The sequence below is a fragment of the Rhinichthys klamathensis genome, unplaced genomic scaffold (genome assembly GCF_029890125.1).
Source record: "Rhinichthys klamathensis goyatoka isolate OS25496 unplaced genomic scaffold, OSU_Roscu_1.1 h1tg000232l_1, whole genome shotgun sequence".
Lineage (NCBI taxonomy): Eukaryota > Metazoa > Chordata > Actinopteri > Cypriniformes > Leuciscidae > Rhinichthys > Rhinichthys klamathensis.
This window is the reverse complement of record NW_026606756.1, coordinates 2,566,163-2,588,584: the sequence shown is the minus strand read 5'-3', so window position 1 is coordinate 2,588,584 and position 22,422 is coordinate 2,566,163.

Sequence of the window (22,422 nt, the reverse complement as noted above, 5' to 3'; positions counted from 1 at the left end):
GCCTCCACTGAGACTCACAGACGTGCCACACACACATAGACAGACAGCATCTCATCCACTCCAGAGACACACTCCAGAACCAGCGCTTTCCTGACTTCCCAAACAACTTCATTCTCTCTTTAACTCATTAGAAACACAGAAATATACAATCTCTTCATTTCCATCACCTCTTGCGTTGTTTCCTTGCTTGTTGTGATTGATTATTTTAGCATTTCACATTAAATCGGTAAGAGTCCACCTCATCTCATTTTTTTTTTTTTTTTTTTAGAAATCAACATTTTTATGAAGTAATATGAATTAAATGCATTAAAAGTGACAGTAAAAACTTCTAAAATATAACACAATATTTCTATTTTAAATAAATGTTTTTTCTTTTGAACTTCCCATTCATCATTGTTTTTTTTTTTTTTTTTATCACAGTTTCCACGAAAATGCTGTGGGCTATTTTTTTTTATATTTTATGCATGCCTATAGACTAAACACACAACACCCATGTGCATGATAACAATATCGTTTTCAAAAACTTGCACTTTGAAACCTGTTTCTGTTACGGGTGTGGTGTGGGCTGAAGAACAAGATGAGTCCAAAGTACACTTTAAACTTTTACTGATGACGCAAAACAACAAACAGGTGCAGACAGGCAGAGGGTACACACACAAAGGTAACATTAACAAAGTAGAACCGACAAGGACTGACTGAACAGAGGGAAACTAAATACATATACCAATGAACACTAACAAGGTGAGGACAGGTGACACGGATGATGATGACGATGAACAGGTGGGTAATGAGGGAGTAAGTTCAGGTGTGAAGACACGAGGGATTCTGGGAAGTGTAGTGAAGACGAAGAGAGGATGGTGCAGATGATGACTGTGACAGTTTCAAAGTTTGTATTCTCAGGCCACCAAAATGCCATTGTTGTGTAAATGAACGGCCGGAATGCATACAAAGTTTTGTTTTCAGTTGAAAACGGCGTCATGTAAACGGTCCCTAAATTAATAACTAATGATTTTTACAACACAAAAGAATCAACGCTGAACTTACTTAAACTGGACAATGACTTTCTTCTAGAGCTGCTGTACATCCAAATCAATATTTGTTGCATTAATTTCCTGTTATCACTGTAAAGCTGCTTTATACAACAATATGTATTGTAAAAAGCACTACATAAATAAAGGTGACATGACTTGAAATTTTTCAACATCAATAATAATAAGAAATGCTTCTTGAGCTGCAAATCATCATATTAGAATGATTTCTGAAGACTCATGTGACACTGGAGACTGGAGACTGGAGAGTAATGATGCTGAAAATTCTGATTTATCATCACATTTATTTAAAAATGTAATAATATTTCAAAACATTACTAAAAAAAAATCTTACAAAGCCCAAACTTTTCAACAGTGTAGTTTTTAAGAATTCTCTTATCTACCATATTTCTCTCTTAACCAATTGAAGCGCAAAAAAACGAAACACTTTCACTCAGACCTGTAGTAGAGATACAGCTCAGTGGGTTAATTCAGGGAAAGAAGGGAAGAGAAAGAGGAGAGAAGACACAAGAGGGAGGAAAAGAAAATCAGTGCCTCTAAAAACTACTTGATTCTCAGTTCCTGAAAATAAACAGTGGAATATATCTCAGTGGATGAATAAAGAACAACTCACTGAGAAACAGATCAAAAAGACTATGAATTAGGTGCCTCTTGGTTCCTTACTGACTGAAAAAAAGTTTAAAAAACAATCAAACAAAAAACAGGTCAATTAATCATCATAAAATTATGTTTTTGGATCAATTATTAATGATTCCAAATGTTTCCAAATTGGTATACATATTTATAAATACACATTATTATTATAATATTATTTAATATTATAATAAATTCCATCATTAGACTTATTAAAGAGTTTAACTAATGGTAAATATCATCTTTTTATAAAAATAGATTTCATTACTGATGAAACTGACTCATCCATTGATCAGTTTCTTGGGTCTTTTTTCTTTTTTTTTGCTGCATCTCAAACTCCCATGGTTTCGAAACATGTGGAGTTATTTTCATCTCCAAATATTCTCCACTAAATCCCTTATTTCTGCTTCCCATCCCACCCCCTTATCCCAAATTACAACAGAAAAAGATCATGAGCATGAACAAAGGAGAAAAAGCTCAACCTTACATCAAAATACAAGCGTGCAAACAAACAAATAAACTTGCAAATGAGACTGAACAAGTTATAAACCCTCTTATATTAACTTTTCCCTTTCTTCCGTTCTCTTACTCTCTGTCTGTAAACCCTTAAAGTCTTGTCACAGCCCCACTAAAAGGCCGGTCCAATCTGGTCTAAGGTCTGTTTCTGCCTGTCACCGGCCCTCCTCTCCCTCCTCGGCTTTTGTCCTGTGTGTCTGTTAGGGTCTGCTCTGCGCTCGGCATCGCTTCAGGCCTTTATTAAATATGCACCTTCCACAAAACCAGCCGCTAATCTCCACTGAAGCCTGGGACCCGCACATATGCAAATCCACATCTGTTCCGCTTCAAAGAGGAGATTCACCGGGATCACGCCGCACACAGGAGTCTAACCCTCACCCACCCCGAAACCAATCGCATGCGCACACACCCAAACGCAATCAACCTCGGTCTCTCCGACCGCTGACCCCCCTCGACATACGCACATACATTACCAAACACTCTTCCATTCACCTCCCTCGCAAACAAGTCACCCTCAGCACACTGAGCTTATTAAAATCAGATCATGTCAGAGTGTCTCTTTGTGTCAGTACTCTGTTTTCTTTTGTGAGGAGTCTGAGAGACAGGAGGCTGAGATCTGTTCCCTGGCCCAGGGGCGGCTCCTCTGACGGGAGGCGAGAGGACCAGAGGGTACTTACTCAATCCTACATAAGTGGCACCACACCGCCACCGCCTTGAGACATCCTCCTGAGCTAATTCAGCAGCGGATTACCACATCTCAAATCCGCCGGACAGCTTCATCACCCTGCCCAGAACATACGGAGCTGTGTCAACACAAGCAACGCAGCGGTGTGTCAGTATCGGAGATAGAGGGGTCATTTGTAAGACTAGCAGTAGGCTTCCCTTCTAAAAGCAAAATCTCCAATCAATGTCATAAAATGTTCACTTTACTGACATCAATAGTCCCTGTTAGCTTAACGTACAGTCAGTGAGCATACATAAGCCCTGGAATAATCAAAAGATTGAAAAGATTGAAATTGTAATAGCATATTATATTATACATATTATTATATATTATTGAAAACATAACAAAGTTATGATTAGAATAATGTTATTGTTAACTAAAATGAAACTATTAAAATGTATTGATTTATTCAATTAATTCATTAATTGAAAGAAAGCTGAAATAAAATACAAATATTAGATGAAAAACTCAAACTTAAAAAAAACTTAGACAATTAGAAATAAAAGTAACTCAAATAACTCAAACAAAATAAATGTAAGTTGAAGCACAAAAATGACTAAAACTGAAATAAAAACAAATTAAAGCTAAACAAAAATAATAAAATGACAAAAAAATAAACTATTAAAAATACATTATTAAAAAAATCACAACAATATATTTATTTATTTATTCTACAGTACGTGCACTCAAGTGTACTTACAGTGTGCTTACCTAAGAAAGTACTGGGTAATATAAGGTAAATGGGTTAAGGTTAGGTTTGAGGCTATAGGTTCAGGATTAGTACCTAGTTATTACCCAGTTATTGCAATTACTACAATAAGTACATATAAGTATGTACTTATTTATGTACTTATATATATATATATATATATATATATATATATATATATATATATATATATACATACACACACATGGCATAGCTATTATGTTCGTCTTGGGCAATTCTGCATATCCAGAGCCTTATTTATTAGATGAAAGAGGTGCTTGTGAATGGGGCACTTCGAGCGTGATGTATAAAGATAGCAGATTTGCATGTTTAATTAAGCTATCAAATCACAAAGCAGAGAGCTCAGCTCTAAATCTGCAGAGTCAACAACCTCTCTAATAACACACAGCCCCTTCTATAAGTGAGTAGAGACACATAGAAAGATGTAAAGCTCTTCATTTACATGCAGTGAAAGACATTCACAGCCCATCACAGCAATAAAGTCAAGCTGGCCTCTTTGTCAAGCCATGCTCTCCAAAAGAAAGGGGAACAAACAAAGAATAAGGTGAAGAGAAGGATGGAATTAGATGTGTGCGTGATGGGAGAAAGAGTTGGGGAAGGAGGGAATGCAAGAGACTTGGTCTTTAATCAGGTTGATGTGTCGTCGCTCACTTTCCTGGGCTCAGGTTTATCTCTCATTAGCTGGGCTGTGGTGTGCAGTATTGTCCCTATGTGTTTGAACTGCACCAAAGGAGTGGAGATTTGCTTTAATCCAACCCATCAAAGGTAACATGCTAACACACATCTGCTAAAATATACACACGTATACACAGCTCCTGGATTAGACCGGCATGGCAGAGTTCTGTGCATTCTTTTTGGTGGGGGATTCCGTTTCACCCGTTCCACCCGTTCCACTTCTGAGATGTGACACCACTCACCTGCCATGGGCACACTGAGGATGACACCTCCAGCACACATTTAAATAATCTGCCGAGGTTTGGGTTACATAATTATGCCATGACAGTTTGTGTTTGTGTGTATGCGTGTATGAGTGCGCTGCTGCCAACGCCGCCAGGCTTACTGGTTTGGAGGATAAGCGCCATGGGCCTGGCCTCCTCTGCGACGGCTGATTTTGACAAATTTGCAATTCAAAACAACTTATGAAAAGATTTTTTTGGCCTTATGAATGCAGAAGTTGGAAACCATATTTAAATTTTGCCAGACAAGGAAGACAACCTTTGCAATGGCAGAGGGATTGCAATGAAGGTGATAAAAAATAGTTCTGCACTTTTCTTACATTGAACAAAACAACATTAACATACCTAAAATAAAATAAATGAGAAATGAGGTATAAAGGTAAATAAAATATATACTGAATATATATCTAAATTATATTTTTATGTTTTGAAATTAGCATTGCAAGAATACATAATGCAGTTTTACATCCAAGCATAAGACTATTCTTTCTGCAGAATCATAGTCTGGAAATTACAAAGAGACAAAGAAACCGATAGAAAAATTGTTAGAAATAACGATAAAAGATGAATAGATAGAATTAAAGTATGAGATAGAATAATAGACATAATGGTATACAGAACTATAGAACAATAGATAGAATGATAGAATAATACAGTACATAGAACGACAGATAGCACTATAGATGGAATAATACAATGATAGATAGAATGAAAGAAAAAAATAATATCTAAATCCCTGGACAGCGATTTCAACCGATCGGGAATTGGTAACATATTTTTCACATAGGGCACAAATTTGGCCAGCATATTGAACAATAGATAGAATGATAGGACAATAGAAGGAATTTTATGGACGGAACGATGGAACGATGGATAGATACTCCATCAGCACAGTGCAGGCTGAACTGATTTATCCCATGTTCACTGGTCTTTTCCATGACGACAGTCTGACAGTTGTGATAAAAGCTTGGCTAAAATAACACCCTCATATCACATGCGTCTTCCTAAAAACATTTATGGAGCAGAGCACTCATCTACTGCCTGCTGGATTTTTTTTTTTTTTTTGGGACCATTTTCCCCTTCTCTTCTTCTCTTTCTAAATCTCTCTATAACTCTCACTATAGATCTGGACCACTTCACTGATATTTTTAAACTATTCAAATGATTAATTATTGGTGGTCACTAAATACTGTGTAATATTTTTATTTGCATTTTGGTTTGACCTACGAGCACCTTACCGGCTGGTATGTCATCTAAGCTGATGGACGTTTCAATATGAGAGCAATTCAGTTACCAGTGTTCCTATAGGATGAATAATAATTTGCAAAGTATAATCTCCTCCTTAATGCTCATGTTTTCCCATGTAGTCATTTCACGGCAGGTGCATTGACATGTACAGCACAAGCCCTCTGGTGATCCATGCATCTGTTACCCAGAAGCCTCTGCCACCGTCACGCCCCAGTGACACGGTGACTCCCAGAGGCCGTCAGGGCAGGAACAGAGGATGGGGATGAAGTGATGTCTGTGTATGTGTTAGTGGGTGGGTTTATGTGTGTGAGTGTTTGTGTTAAGGGGGGATAGAAGAGGTCAGCGTAAGCCAGTTAAAGGCATTAGACCTCCAGACTGATGAAAAGAACTGGCCCACTGATCATATTAAAGGGAGCTACCAGGGCCCAATGCTGCTGTGCTGGTGCACGGGCCAAAGCAAACACTGGGAGAGGGTGGCTAAGCCTGCCCTCACAGACATCAAAGACAGGGGATCAATTCTCACTGTGCAGCTCAACAATCCCAGGATCTGCTACTCACACACACACACACTGAGTTCTCATGAAGGCTGCAGTGGCTACGTTTTTTGGATGTTTATGGTAAAAAAAATAGACAGTAGACAGAAATGAAGATGGATAAATATATTATCAAAATATAAACAGAATAGTTAAGAGAGGACAAATGTCATCCTGGTTGTGCACTACAAATTGAGTGAAACTAATATTCTTCAGTGTGCGTTTTATTAGTAATGCACAGACATGAACATTTTTGGTTGAAATGGAAAATCGCTGGGCCAAGTCTTTTTTCTTCTTCTTTTTTTTTAAAAGAAATTGATCAATACATTTATTTAGCAAAGATGCAGTAAATTGATCAAAAGTGACATACTTTTATATTGTTACAATTGTTTTCAATTATTGTAGTTTCTTCAAAACTATTAAGCTGTACAACTGTTTTCAACATTGATAATAATAGGAAATATTTATTGAGCACCAAATTAAAATGATATCTGAACGATCATGTGACATTGAAGACTGGAGTAATGATGCTGAAAATTCAGCTTTACCATCACAGGAATACATTACATTTTAAAATATATTAAAATAGAAAACACTAAATTGTAAATACTATTTCACAATATTACTGTTTTTACTTTATTTTTGATCAAATAAATGCAGCACTTCTTTCAAAAAGATAAAACAAATCATACAAATCCCAAATCTTGGAAACAGTAGTGTATAATTTTAATAGATCACATTCTGCATAATTAGGAAAATCACATGTAAACTAAATTTGTAATCACGTATGAATTTTGACCACAACATGCTGATATGTCTAGCCTTCAGAAAGTGTTTCTCATCTTCACAATTATGGCTGAACGCAAGAACAACAACCATGTTAATTACTCTAATTTAGTATGGAATACTCACACTTTGGCTGAACTTCTCACTGTGTAAATATCCCATCAAACTGTCTGCAACAGCTGACGGTAAAATAACAACCTCAAAATCCAGGGCCTTCAAAAACGCACATGGACAATTATCTGAAAACAAAACAAAAGAAAAACGTCTACAGATTGTGTTGCTTTTCTTCTCCCTTCTCACAGTCAAAGCGGTTAAAAGTTTGACAAATTTGACCATAGGTGTGTTTGAAGTGTGCTTAAGTGTTTGTCAGGAGGAGTTAGCATCAGTGTCTGGTCTGCGGCTGGGAGGGTGAAGCCCAGCAGCCGGCACAGGAAAGCAGCAGAGCCTGCCGTCGCTTCAGCAATTATCAGCCTCGGGAAACCAAAACACTGTTCACACAACGCGGGAATGCAAAAACAAAGGAGCCATTCAGAGCACCAACACCCAAGGAGTTTCCATGAGGACTGGAATTTTGTCAGTCGACACATAAACATTCACAGGGGAAAGTGAAAGATATCAGCCGTCAGCAACCAGGTGCTTCACAGAGAGCTCGGCACCAAGCGAAGAGAATACTCTCACTGACACCCAATCCACACACACTTCACAGATTATGAGCATTTCCGCACACATGGAGGAATATATCTGTTTCTCACACACACACAGATGACTCCATACCAGCAAACACACTGTTATGTCCTGTTGAAAGACTGTAGGTTGGCCCAGTGCTGTGTGTGTGAGGGCAGAGGGTCAAAGCTGTGTGTTATGAGCTAGGGAGGCGATCTCCCATCGATATACTTTAAGCACTGAGCTCATTCACAGGACATTGATGATGATAAAGCTCTCACTCTACTAAGAGACTATGCCATTGAAGTTGTATGTGTGTGTGTGCGTGTTCATATCCTAAACCTCACTAACTGCTAGATTGTGTGTTTGCCCCACATTCAAAATCACTCAGACTGCCTGCTTTCCTGACTTAAAGGTTAGTTCACCCAAAAATGAAAGTATGTCATCATATGAAAAATTTTCATTCTTGCTCCCTTTTATTACTGTTTGTACTTCCCCTGTCCTTTCTTGACAATCTAAATCACAAATTCAGTTACACACACAATTGTGTTTTAGTTTTAAAGTAAAGTTACGTATACACAACCATTCAAAAGGCTGGCGTCAGTACTTTTTATTTTTGAGAGAGAGAGAGAGAATACTTTCATTCGGCAAGGAAGCATTAAATGGATCAAAATTGAAAGTAAAGACTTTTACATCATTACAAATTATTGATATTATTTATTATTTCTGTTTTTGTGAATTGAGCTTTTCCATCACATGAATAAGTGACATTTTAAAGTATATTGAAGTAAATATTTTACTTTTAGTATTTTAATTTAAAAAATGGGGGTCGATCCAGGTGTGGATGGGATCAAGCAGTCACACTTGCCTTGTGGTTCTGGACACAATCTGAGGCGGCTGCTTTAGAAAGCATGGCATTCCAAAGCATCTAAACATACAGTGGTTAGGGTGGAGGCCAGTTTAGGAGCTCAAAATTATTTATATAATAATGTAATGTAACTAAAGTTATTGTGGCTGTTTAAATTATACCCCAACATATCATGATGACAATTATAACCAGGGGTGCACATAACTTTTTTTTTTCTTTTCTTTTCTTTTCTGTTTCTCAAGGGAGCACCTGGAGATGCTGTTTGGTACTCATACTTTACGTGGCACACTTATAATCTGTCGTCATCACTTTCCTCCTGACTGCTCTACTCACTATAACAGTATTTGTTCACTGTAGAAATTAAATATACGTTCATCTCTGTATTTTTATTTTATTTTATTAACATTAATGACACAGACAACAGCAGGAATATTAGGCTGCTGTCACTTTAAGACCAAATGCACGGACTGAACATACTGACACAAATCAAGTTTCTCTGTCAATTGTTCACTTGTGACATAACCGAGAGAAAACTTGCCGAACCTGGTATTTTTTGACATAATTTTGTGTGTATGTGTCCGTTGAAGCACAAGGAAACGCGAAAGAGGAATCAATTCGGTGCTCATGCGCTGTCTGAAGCGCTCCTCTGTCTCTCTTTCTCTGCTTCCGTGTGTGCGGCTGTGCGCAAAGAGAACAGCGCGCAAGTCCCAATTCCCGCCTCTTCTTTGCGTTTAAAATCGTTTGATTGGGTAAATTGGCGTGACAAAACACGTCCAAATGGTAAACTTTTACTATATGATGGTTAAACTTAGCAGTTAATCCGCAAATATCATGCATGTCGGACCATGGGACCTGGTCCGTACAGATCACGGATCAATTGCGATCCGTTGCACCCCTATTAAGAGAGATACTCCAGTAAGTAAATGTGTCCCTGTCCTCAAAAATGTCCATTATTTATTTTTACCATGCATGCGCAAGGGCGCACCAGTTATGTGCACCCCTGATTATAACCCAGTCTATATTTGCATGATCAAAAATGTCCCATGCTCTTTGTCAATATGGTATTTGTCAAATCCAGATTTATTTTATTAACTACAATATAACGCAATACCCTGAGCACATAATGTTGTTATAATGCATTCATCCTTTTTTTTTTGCATAGGCCTATTAATTAATTTATTTATTATGATATAACTAAATAATATTAAAGTTTTGCATGCATGTTCATAATCAAAAAAATCATCCATTTGTAGTCTTACTGTACACATCCATACTTTCTAATTTGTGCAAATCCGTATTTCAATCAGTATTCAAGCATCAGATACAAAAACAACACTGATCACAGTTTAGCCAGCAGAGGCCCACTTCCACCATTACTTTCCATAATAAGAACAGGAAATGAGTCATGTGGGAGGGTGAGTAAGCAATTTTTCCCTCAGTGGAAGCAGGGAGCCGCTATTTTCTGGGCTGTTTGGGTAACTCACTCATACAGCGGTGTATGTTTGTGTGTGAGCTGCTGTTTCCACTCTGAGGCATGTGCTGTTTGTCAGAGACCCACACAAGGCCATGTCCCTCTCTGTGGCGTTGTGCCACTGTGATTTTCTGTACCCAACCATGTATTCATGGTTTATTCCGAGGCTATATTTACTCTCTCTCTGACAGAAGCCACCCAAGAAACATGGACTGATCACACCAAAACTAAAAGAGGTGGACAATACAGAGAACGGTTTTAGGATTAAATATTACACTACATTCAGGCCTGCCATTAAAACACACCCAGATTCTAAACACAGATGCAGATTTATAAATAAGCAATACAGAATCTGTACTTCCCAACACTGTAAACAGAATCATTATATTACATAAAGGAATAATCCAGGTTCAATTTAAATTAAGCTCCAACGACAGCCCTCGAGACATACTGTTAATTACCACCACGAAAACGAATTCAGACTTTTTTCTTCAGAAAACGTCCGGGTTACAGAGAGGCACTTAGAATGGAAGTGAATGTAAAAAAAAATATTCCGTAAACACTAAAATATTAACTGTTTCAATTCCACAAGACGTAAACAATGAGTATTGACACAATTTTAGTGTTAAAAAATAGTGTAGTCATATCCAGTTTCACAACTTTGTTTCCATAACGCAATACCTAAAACCCTAAAAACATAAAACATAGAAGCATAAAAATTAGGAGAACTTTACAGCTCAAATAAACAAGTTTTAACAGAAGAATGTATTTTTGTAAAAAAATTATAAAAAGTAAAAAAAAAATAAAAAAACTTCTGATTTCTGCTTTTAAATAATCCACAAAATTGGCCCCAAATTGGCCCCATTTACTACCATTGTGTCTGTAAACTTTAAGGAAAAGGACCCAAGGTCTAGCTAGGACCAAGGAGCAGGACCGGAGCACAGAACGTTTTAATTATTTTTATGTACTAATAAAAATAATTAAAACGTTTTGTGCTCCGGTCCTGCTTCTTGGTCCTAGCTAGACCTTGGGTCATTTTCCTTAGATTTCTGTGTCCTGTTCTGTGAGCACCAACTAGGCTGAATCGCAAGTGACCCCTTTCTTCTGTAAACTTTAATTGGAAATGTTTTGTCTTTTATATGTTTTTATTTTTTCCTGATTCACAGTCAATACCTTCTGTTACTAAAGTAACAGTAGAACGTATTAAAAATGTATGTGTCTTGCTAATTGGTTCGCTGTTGGAAACTGAACAGGGTAATATGTAAAGATGATGGATAGCGGCAATTCATGAGTGTTTGCTGAGTGAAGCTGGTTATGTGTGATGTTTAAGGTTTAGGATTAGGGGAATGAAACAAGTAGGAAATAAGCTAGCCAACGCTTCAAAAGAGCTACTGCGACCACAGCACAGCACAACCAGGAAAACTGTTCAATTACACAGACACATTTAGCCATAGTCCACAAGTCAACCTCAAACACACACACACACACACACACACACACACACACACACACACACACACACACACACACACACACACACACACACACACACACACACACACACACACACACACACACACACACACACACACACACACACACACACACACATGCCTTCACAGAATATTCCCCTTTAATCTTTAAGACCACAGTTGGGAGAAGGCTGGTATTGGTCAGTGCTCTCTCTTTCTCTTTCGCTCCATCTCTCCCTCTCGTTCCTTCTGAGTTAGAACAGATCAAAGGGGCCGTTGTGGTTTCGTCTGTTTTTAAAATGCCATGTCGTCAGAGAAAGGAAGGAAAACCCCTAACTCTGCTAGCCGCTTGTCCACAGCAAACTTTCCAGCAAACAAAATGGAGACTGCTAAACTCCAAAGAGCGCTAGCGAGCCACGGCTTATTCTCGAGCCTAAATGATGCAAGAAGCGGGCAGCCGGCAACTCTAAGGATGAATCAGAATTTCTCATTGCAAGGGTATACACTCTTAAAATGAATTATTAAATGGCTATCATACCCCCATAGTATAAAAACAAACACAAGGGGAAGAGGTGGAAAGAGAAGAGAGAGCAAGATGAATACTGATGCTTTGGCCGCACATTAGACCCAGATGGATTAGACATTTTAGAGAGACCGATAAAAGAAGAAGAAAAGACACTGAGATCGAGAGGCAGAAAAATAAAAATAGAGAAAGAAATCCACATTCAAAGTCCAGGCGCAAACTGTTGCTAGCTTTTAACCTCTGACAGTGCAGCCCACATCAGGAAGCACTTCGCTCTGCTCCAAACAGATCCCACTGCATACCGCTAACATTTCCCTACACGGACATACACAGATATCTGTTCACCCTGACCTATAGGGTGAACAGGATGAATCAAAAACTGTCAAATACAGTTCCACAGACACAGACATGGGCTGCTGGCCAACTTGAAACATATGTGTGTGTTTTTTTCTTTCTTTTTTCTTTCTTGCATGCTTTTAATGGGCTGAAATCCACATGGCTCGCATGGAGCAAAAGTACCTGAGCTGCGTCAGAACAATACAAAGCCACTCAAACCGAGTGCAGATATACTCAATTTTTGGACAATCAGACTAGCTACTTTCAATAATGTTATGGAATGAACATAAAGATACCATTCAAAAGGTGACTGGGTGCATCTTCTATTCTAAATATTTATTCTTCTATGTAAAAGAGTTATATACAAACATTTTTTTTTTATCAGAAAGCTTTACTTTGTTTTATCATTATGCATATGTACACATGAGGATGTGTGTGCACGTTGTAGTTGCTGCTGAAAAAGTATCCTGCCTTCAAGCAGAACAGATCTGATTCAATCTTTCTGCATACAATAAGATTGTCTTAGAAAGATCCATCTGTTCAATCTGACTTCAATTCGACTTCAATTCAAGAATATATCCTGACCTGTATAGAAAGGACTTCCATTCTCCTGACAAATACTGGCATATACCGTAGTTGTCAGGATACAAGGCACACAGAGATCGAGTTAAGTGAATATAACACAGCTTTATTCAATGGTGCAACAAATCATGGTGAGTATTAGGAGCGAGAAGATGTGAGGAAACACAGGATGTGGGATCCACAATAGGTGAGTTCAAACACTCCAGATAATTGAATAACAATCCGTTCTGGGATATTGGTCTTTTCTCTTACAGGTTCTGGCGTTGGTTCAACGGGTAGCCAGCGGATTCAGTGGAACACTGGACATCGCTGGATGTCAGGTAACAAGGGGATACTGACAAAGTTCCTACAGGTCACAGATCAAGAAGCCAGAGGTTAGTCAATCACAGATGAGTATACTTTAACATTCAGAAGTTACAGGTATCTCAAGGAATCGGAGACAGAGGATAAGGGTCAGTTCCCGTTGGAGTCTTGACAAAGAACTGGGGTATTGCAGTGTGTTTTATGTGTTGGTGGAATAAGGTTGATAAATGTGAACAGGTGTGAGTAATCAGAATTCTGGGGAGAGTGATCGTTGTGTGGTGAGGGATGCTGAATCTGATTGGTTCCCGACAGTAGTAAGTTATATTAATACAGAGGTAAGGATTTTCCAGCAGACTTGAATATATAATTTGTTTTTGTCAAAACAGTGTCAATTGTTGGAGGAATAATTAATTTGATAAAATATAAATGCATATTTTAACACTAATTCCCAGGAAATGCATGAACTTAATAAAATGTGTACCTTGAATAAGTGTCTGCCTACATTAATGCAGTGTAAATGTAAATTGAATTTAAATGCAATTATGACGTTGTTAACAAATAATAATACAACTTTTAAAGCTGCCGTCGGCAACATTTTTTTGATCATATTCAGTGAAATCGACACTATAATCCGACAGAACAACATAAATAAAGTGGTTTTAGAAAAAAAAAAACGAGCTTCTAACTCCACCTGGAGCGTGTTATTTGTTTTGCAAAAATCCACCGCTCCCGGATCATCGGGTCCAATCAGCGCAGGGGGGTGTGAGATCTGACTGTCAATCACAAGTCGTGCACACGCCACCCCTCGGGCACGTTACAATCACATGCACACGCCTGAAGTTCGCGCAGTAACGAAGAGTGATGGCGGAAAAGATTCCAATTCCTCGGTTAACCTCAAGAGCTAGGAGGTCAAAAACAACACAGGAAAAGAGAACACCTGCTGAAAAGAAAGAAGTAAAGAAAGAAAGCGACCATGCCCGTAATAAAACCAGGATCAACATCGGATCAGCATTCGAAAGGTGGAGAGATTTACGTGATTTAATTTGGTTCAAGCTGAATGCAGAGCTTGCAACATTTCTTCTCGACAGGTAATTGTGTTTATCAACCAGTTACTTTATTTCTTAGTGTTATGTTAGTAATCTAAGTATGTTTTCCCAAATGTGTTGGTATGGAAAATCTGGTGCACACGCACTGACGAGCATGAACTCGGTGGGAGGGTATTCGTTGACAGTGGGGGAGGGGCATGAGAGTTGTAAACATTCAAGATTTTGCCTAAGTCCACTCAATCTGCCAGACTTGCCGACTGCAGCTTTAAGCACTGTTCTACAAAATCTTCAAACTTAATTAATTTTTTTTACAAAAGAAATGCCACATAACACAATCAGTCTTATCATGGATTCAAAATATCATATCATATTTTTTACTGTGAATACAAACACCCCAATGTATTTCTAAGGGAAATTATCCATTTTTGGGGTGTTATTGTTTTTTTGGGGTGTTATTGTTGTTTTGTTATTTGTGTTTTAAGACTAAGGTTTCCTCAAAAAATGTCAGCTTGGCTTTAGTTAATTTGGTAGCTAAGAATAAAGGTTGTACTGAGGTTAGGGACTGTTCGTTTTTTATTTAAGGGGCCACCGGAGGAGATTTGAGATCTGTAGTCAAAAAAGACTTGACCCTCCCTTCGCAGGCAATAATTTTTTCTATGACCCTCCAAAATGATTGTGAAAAAAGGCATGACCCTCCCCGATAATTTATTGATTACTTCTGTACTGGTTTGCACTTGGCAAAGATGTTCAGATAGCCATTGTTTTTTTTTACAACCATGACAAACAACTAAACTCCTGCTTTCTCATCTTACTAGGGCTGTAACGATAGACCAAACCTACAATTCAGTTCGTATCACGATTTTTGATTTGAAAAAAAAAAAATCATGTTTTCGGTGCTGATGCAGTGGTGACGCGTTCATGTAACATGTAAGGGTGGCGCTGCCAATAAAGTATCTAAAAGCTGCCACAAAGAACCGGCAAAAGTAATGATTATGAATATGTCAAATATAGCAAGGAGACATTTTTATTGTTTATTAATAAACGTCTTTGTCAGTGTCGGCTGCAAATATAAAGGTGACGATGCTGACTCGCGATCTTCGCAGTAGTGAACGCGTCAGAGAGAAATGCGCATTTCATACGGATTACATAAGCAGAGAGCAGTCTGTAGTCTGTTTTCTTTCGTTTTGAATTGTTCTGTTAAAAAGTAGACATTTCAAGCTTTCTATATATTTATCAGGTCTGTGAGGCAAGTAGTGTAACGTTGCGGGAAGAATGAACCTAGAGTGAATCCAATTGCAAGCACATTTATTAAACAAACAAACAAAAGAAACTCAGACTGGAAAAACGGACACAGCAACCATTACAACATTAAGAACTCACCAGGACTGAACTAAAACACAGGGCTTAAATACAGAGGAACGGGTGAGTGAAACAAGACACAGCTGGGCAAATTAACTAGGAACACAGGTGGAAAACATGAACACAAACGAGGAGCGGGAAAACTAGACAGGACTAAACCAAATACACAATAATGGGGGGAACACAAGACAGACAGGAACAAGACATGAACCCACACCGTGACATAGCCCTCCCCCTATGGGCGACTCCCGACGCCCATAAAAAAAAAAAAAAAGTTTGCAGTGGAGGCGGTCTTGGGGGAGGGATGGAGGGCCAGATCCGCGCAGGGAACAGGACAAGAGCCTTGCAACGGCGGGCATGGACCAGGGAACGTGGGCGGAGCAGGATGCGCAGGCGGCGGCCAGGGCGGAGCAGGATGCGCAGGCGGCCAGGGCGGAGCAGGATGCACAGGCGGCCAGGGCGGGGCAGGATGCGCAGGCGGCCAGGGCGGAGCAGGATGCGCAGGCGGCCAGGGCGGAGCAGGATGCGCAGGCGGCCAGGGCGGAGCAGGATGCGCAGGCGGCCAGGGCGGAGAAGACCCCTCGGGCGACCACGGCGGTGAAGACCCTTCGGGCGTCCACGGCGGTGAAGACCCTTCGGGAGACCCCGGCGGTGAAGACCCCTCGGGCGGCCACGGCGGAGAAGACCCCTCGGGCGGCCAGGGCGGTGAAGACCCCTCGGGCGGCCAGGGCGGTGAAGACCCCTCGGGCGGCCAGGGCGGTGAAGACCCCTCGGGCGGCCAAGGCGGTGAAGACCCCTCGGGCGGCCAGGGCGGTGAAGACCCCTCGGGCGGCCAGGGCGGTGAAGACCCCTCGGGCGGCCAAGGCGGTGAAGACCCCTCGGGCGGCCAGGGCGGTGAAGACCCCTCGGGCGGCCAGGGCGGTGAAGACCCCTCGGGCGGCCACGGCGGTGAAGACCTCTCAGGCGGCCACGGCGGTGAAGACCCCTCGGGTGACCACGGCAACTCGGGAACAGATAACACACACACTTGCTCGGGAACAGACAACACACTCACTGGCTCGGGAACAGACAACACACTCACTGGTTCGGGAACAGACAACACACTACCTGGCTCGGGAACAGACAACACACTCACTGGCTCGGGAACAGACAACACACTCACTGGCTCGGGAACAGACCACACACTCACTGGCTCGGGAACAGACATCACACACACTGGTTCGGGGACAGACAACACACACACTGGCTCGGGAACAGACAACACAGACTCTGGCTCGGGAACCGACAACACAGACTCTGGCTCGGGAACCGGAACAGACAACACACTCACTGGCTCGGGAACAGACATCACACACACTGGTTCAGGGACAGACATCACACACACTGGCTCGGGAACAGACCGCGTCTCAGGAACAGACCGCGTCTCAGGAACAGACCGCGTCACAGACCGCGTCTCAGGAACAGACCGCGTCTCAGGTACAGACCGCGTCTCAGGTACAGACCGCGTCTCAGGAACACACACCGGCTCAAGTGTGTGCGCAGCCCACTCACACCACATGGCTGTGGCCATAATGGCCAGTGTTGCGGTCACTGAGGGCTCAGGCATAGCAGTGGCCATATCTGCTGAGGGCTCAAGCGGCGCACATGTGGCATGAACAGTCTCTGGCTGAGCTGACGTGACGAGAACAGTCTCTGGCTGGGCAGACGTGACGAGAACAGTCTTTGGCTGGGCAGACGTGACGTGAACAGTCTCTGGCTGGGCAGACGTAACGTGAACAGTCTCTGGCTGGGCAGACGTGACGTGAACAGTCTTTGGCTGCGCAGACGTGACGTGAACAGTCTCTGGCTGGGCAGACGTGACGTGAACAGTCTCTGGCTGGGCAGACGTGACGTGAACAGTCTCTGGCTGGGCAGACGTGACGTGAACAGTCTCTGACTGGGCAGACGTGACGTGAACAGTCTCTGGCTGGACGGTCTCTGGCTGGACGGTCTCTGGCTGGACGGTCTCTCGCTGGACGGTCTCTCGCTGGACGGTCTCTCGCTGGACGGTCTCTCGCTGGACGGTCTCTCGCTGGACGGTCTCTCGCTGGACGGTCTCTCGCTGGACGGTCTCTGGGGGAAGAAGCTCTGGAAGGTCATCAAAAGGATCAATGGGCTCTGGCACGAATTGGCTGGATGGAACCAGTGGTGCCGGCTTGGCTGGGCTGGACGGAACCAGCGGTGAGGGCTTGGCTGGGCTAGACGGAGCCAGTGGTGAGAGCTTGACTGGACTGGACGGAAACAGCGGCGAATGGGGCCCTGGGCTGGACATCACCAATCCAGGGTCGAAGAGTGGCCAGCGTGGAGAGTGGTGTCGGGGCTCCTCTCGACCACCTCCTCTACTGAGGCCTCCACGTGTCCCACGAAACTTGACCAACCTGGTCCCCTCAAAAGAGTGGCCTCTCCTCCGCTCGGTGGCTGGAGAAGAGACACTGGCGAACATGCTGCTGGATTCAATGAGGGTGAGTTCTTCTGTAACGTTGCGGGAAGAATGAACCTAGAGTGAATCCAATTGCAAGCACATTTATTAAACAAACAAACAAAAGAAACTCAGACTGGAAAAACGGACACAGCAACCATTACAACATTAAGAACTCACCAGGACTGAACTAAAACACAGGGCTTAAATACAGAGGAACGGGTGAGTGAAACAAGACACAGCTGGGCAAATTAACTAGGAACACAGGTGGAAAACATGAACACAAACGAGGAGCGGGAAAACTAGACAGGACTAAACCAAATACACAATAATGGGGGGAACACAAGACAGACAGGAACAAGACATGAACCCACACCGTGACAAGTAGCCTACCTTAGGCTATAGGCTGAGTTTCGGTTCATTTATTAGACGAGAGTCCAGTTCACGCGCCGGCGCCTCCGTGTCATGATGATCTATGGTCTACTATATTTACTTCTTATTTATTAAATCCAGGCAATTGGTTGATGAAACATTGATTAAAATTAAGATACAATTAATAAAAAACGAAATTCACTTTAAAGAAAGGCATTGTGCTTTCTGTTTGAGGTCTCTGTGAAAGTTTTAAAGTCGCTTTCAGAGCGGTCATGTCCGTAACGGAGGACTGTCACGTCCGTAACATTGTTTTTTTCCTCATAAATGCGAACACAAAAAATTAAATAAAAATTATATTTTATGTTCTCTGGAGGCCGATTATAGAATTACTAAAAAAATATTTTGCCACCTAAAAGTTAAAGATTTTTTTGTCACATCACAAGTGTATTTCCCTCATATTAAATACAAAACATGTATAAATGTGTAGACTGATATTTTTCTAATGTCTGGAGTCCTTTATTAAGGGAGTATGAATATATAAACAGACGTTTCAGTATTAAATGCATTTTCTGAGAATTTATATTTCAAGTTTTGACTGCAAATGTCACGTCCATAACGCTGGAATTGCCCAATTTTAAAGAATTTATCCTCAACTAGTTGTTTTGGCGTAGGTCTACATATTTTATTATGTTAACTTCAAATAGGCTAATACTAATAGTAATTTAAAAATGTGGTAGCCCTACGTCTAACACATCACGCTCCACTGTTATGGTGGCAATTTCAGTAGATTTACTCACTAACATTGTTGTGGAAACACAATAAGAATGGAAACTAAATTATGGTAGTATCGTGCTACAGCGCACATTATATCAGCTGCAGTTCTGGCACCTCAGTCCCAGTACTGTAAAACTCGACGTACATTCACATCACATGTTAATGCAGCAGTAGAGTTAAACTCACAGGACACTGCACTTATTCGCAATCACAAAAGTTCATTATTTGCTCGTGCTTTAAAGCTTTGCCGGGTAAACATTGGCAGTCTGTTCTAATGCACTTTTTCTGAGCGCGTACTGAAGTACGTGCGCACTGTCAAACAGCGCCAAACTGGATTTTTGTTGGGTCAGACCCATCTGATAGCGATGGGGGGCCAAGACCGAGAGAGCTACATGGAGCTACATGGAAAAAATATGCACCAAACAAGCCACTTTGAAATTTTGCTGTTTTCATGAATACAAAAGTTGGGTGACCCTCCCCCTACACTGTAAAAAATATTTTAGCAATTTAGTTATTTCAACTTATTTTTTTGTGTAGAGATAACTAGATTGTCCAGACAACAAGAAATTTTAAGTTTTCTTGTCCTCAACTTATCGAAATAAGTTAGTTAAACTAAAAAAAAACCATGCAAAAAGATAACACAAAATAATGAGTTAAGTTTTTTTTACAGTGTAGACTAAAAAAAAGTTGGATGACCCTCCCCTCAACAAAGAATAAAAAGACATGACCCTCCCCTATTTTCCTCCGGTGGCCCTTTCCATAAATACCGAACGGTCCCTTAGATGTTATATGTCAAGAAGAGAGAAAGATTACAAGAACATTACGAAAGCAAATATAAAGCTTTCTGCTAATTTCATGTTAGATGTGCAGTCAACAAGTTGTGAATAACACTAAGTAGTGTTTAGTAGTCCCAATCTAATCAAGTTGTAATGACTACAGCCTGGACAAGAACCTATGCTGTAAAAAGTGATCACAAAAAAAAGTGAGGAAACCTGTTGCCTTAAAATTATTATATAAATAAACTTCATGCGAAATTGAACAAAATAAGTTATGTGGAAATGTTTTTTCAACTATGCTTGAGGTTATTTACTTAATAATTTTAAGGCAATGGGTTTCCTCACTTTTTTAAGTTAAGTCAACTGATCACTTTTTAGGTAACACTGGGCTTGAGGCAGAACCCGATTTCACCAAGTGCAACATGTTCCTGAAACATCATTTTTGTTGATCCTGGAACAACATCTCAACCAACCAGTCAGATCAGAGGGACACGTTTATGCTTACAACTAGGATTAGATGCTTCTATATCAGTGCTATTCACCTATCACTTCCCTCTGATTTCAGAGATAAGTTATGGGCAGTGTTAGGTTTAGGGGTAGTTATATTAGGACTCAATTTTCAGACAGGAATGTTGTTCCAGGAACAACAAAATATGTTGACCCGGAAACATAACTCTGCACAATCAGGACATGCAGGCTTGAGGAAAGTCCTGATTTTCAGTACTAATTCACTTTTATGCCTTACCGATCCTCATACATTTAACACATTACTCAACCAGATGATTTGCCTTAATTTCCTGTCAAAGTGATATATTTTGTGGATCTGCTGTGGTTGTCCATCTCAAAGAGAGCGTGCCAGCCAGTACAGATGCCCTCACAGCCTGCATCTCTTTGGCCTGTGCCTTCTTTAAACACTGATAGCTGCATGATTTATAGCTAGACAAGACACCAGAAGCAGTATTTTGGCACAGTGTCCGAACATAATGTGTTCTAGGCAGAGACTGGGACAATGTGAGGGGAGGGGAGGAGAGTGTAATGACTCTGCCTGCCACAAGGGGGTGTGTGATTGAGTCTGCTACAGTCCCAGAGGGAGAACACAAAACAAGAGAGACAAATTCTTACATTTCTTTGGGAATCTTGATACTATATTTTTCTCTTATAGTCTCACTTTCATACTCTCCCTGCACTTTTAAATTTGATTGTTTTTCGCTTCAGCTTAGATCCACAGATTAAGGGTCATTCTGCAGGGCAGAAAACACCACAGCAGTAAAACATTTCCACAGGCCCACCCGAGTTAAGTTCCAACTTCCTAACTCATCACACATGATAATATCCCTATAAACAGGGGCAACTCTGTGTTACTGAGCCAGACAGGAGAGAGAGAGTCCTGACAACATCAAACCTTTGGGAACACAGCCAGACAGATCTAACTTCCATCTGTTCAACAGGCCTCAAACCTTTTTCTTTCTTTCTTTCTTTCTTTCTTTCTTTCTTTCTTTCTTTCTTTCTTTCTTTCTTTCTTTCTTTCTTTGTCTGACAGACAGGCCTCAAGTCTTCGAGGAGCAGCTGAAAGTATAAAGGGAATCCATTTTTGATCGTGCTGATTCTCTCCGGTGAAACTCTAGAAGGGCCTGACAAAAGCAAACTCAATAAAAACAAAGGAGAGTGATACCGCAGTTACTCACAAGCACAGGGAACACTCCACTGTTTTATGTTGCTGTGGTACATTCAACCTTGGCTCAAGTTCGAACATGTTCTTTTGACTGAGTTTGAAGTGATCATCTGAAACAAGTCAAAAGAAGAATTCATAATTCAGACATTTCTTGCAGTATTTTCAAACCTTCTCCTTCATACATGGTGCTCAAAGACATCAGTATTGTCCATAAGTCATATTTCAAGTTCAGTTCAAAGGAGTGTTAAAGTGTCTGCGATCAGTGGTGCATATTTTGTTTTGCCTGGGGTAACAACAATAAGCGATAAAGTTGGGAATGCAAACTTATGAATTTTTAAATGCAATAAAAGACTTGAGTTATGGTCGTATTGAATTACTCGTGATAGACAGCCTTTTATTTGTATGCTGGAGAAAATGACAGTCACTTGTAAGCCTCCAGAAGACTACAGATTTGTACATCAAAACCAAACACTGACTTTTACCTTAACACATAAAATACTACAGTGCAAAGCAGAAGAAGCCAGATCAAGGTTCCAGAAAAGGCCAGAGACAAAACGCAGGCACATAGGCAG